The following is a 1,093-nucleotide window of genomic DNA, read 5'->3' as shown; positions in this document are numbered from 1 at the left end:
GGACCTCTCAGACACATTCATTGAGAGGCGAGGAATTGTAAGGTAGGGGGGTGTAAGGGGTGGTTAAAGGAATATTGGAAAGTGTTGAGAGAGAGAGAGAGAGAGAGAGAGAGAGAGAGAGAGACAGAGACAGAGAGACAGAGACAGAGACAGAGAGAGACAGAGACAGAGATAGAGAAACAAAAAGAGACAGAAAGGCTGATTTCGTGTAGAGAGAGTACACACCTTTATCAAGCTTTCCCAGTTATATGTATTTATTAAAAAGCACATTCGTAATCAGAATAGTATTATCTTTCTCAAAAGTGGTCGCCATTAGACTCGATGGCATTGTCTTTTTCCGTGCTAAGCCTACTACCTGCACGATTTATGTCAATTTGTGAAGCTGACATTTTTGCTGCAGGTGGTGGCGACTTTCGAGCAGGTGCTATTACTCCATTTCTGTGCTGAATAGAAAAAAACAACAATAATATGACTGAAAAGTTCCCGTAACATAAATGATCACCGCTGTCTTCTCACTCGCAAACGCCACACCAGCAAACCACTTACACATTGCGTAAGCCGCTTTTGGGTATGCCATAGGTCAAGATTGTTGGAGTGTCCTCGTCCTTTGGGGGCAATAGCTGGGGAAACTGTTTGCCTTATAGCGATGACATTCCTACAGTTAATTATAATGTTTTTCGCAGTCATCTTACAGACATGTGCTTTTTCTTAGACTATTTGATATCCTGAATAAAAAAGAACATGTACATAATGCAGCAGAAAGACTTCCAGTTGCGCTCAGATCTTTCTATCGTTGTTAGTGTACAGGGTGGGCGATAAAAAATAATAAATAATTTGCATAAAAGTTTAATGTTATACTTCTTTTATCTCACTAAGAACATTCAATCAACTATCAGCTCAGAAGGAGAGGGCTGCACGAATTTGAAAATAAAAATGAAAATACTTTTAGAGATAGGATCAATACCAACTGGGACAGGCAATGGTGACTGTCAATTTGAAGTTTCCATTGTGGAGCTTTGGCTGTCAGGAACCTACTTACTTACTTACTTACTTACTTACTTACTTACTTACTTACTTACTTACTTACTTACTT

Source organism: Aplysia californica, unplaced genomic scaffold (genome assembly GCF_000002075.1).
Source record: "Aplysia californica isolate F4 #8 unplaced genomic scaffold, AplCal3.0 scaffold00005, whole genome shotgun sequence".
Classification (NCBI taxonomy): Eukaryota; Metazoa; Mollusca; class Gastropoda; order Aplysiida; family Aplysiidae; genus Aplysia; species Aplysia californica.
Note: the sequence above shows the minus strand (reverse complement) of the source record.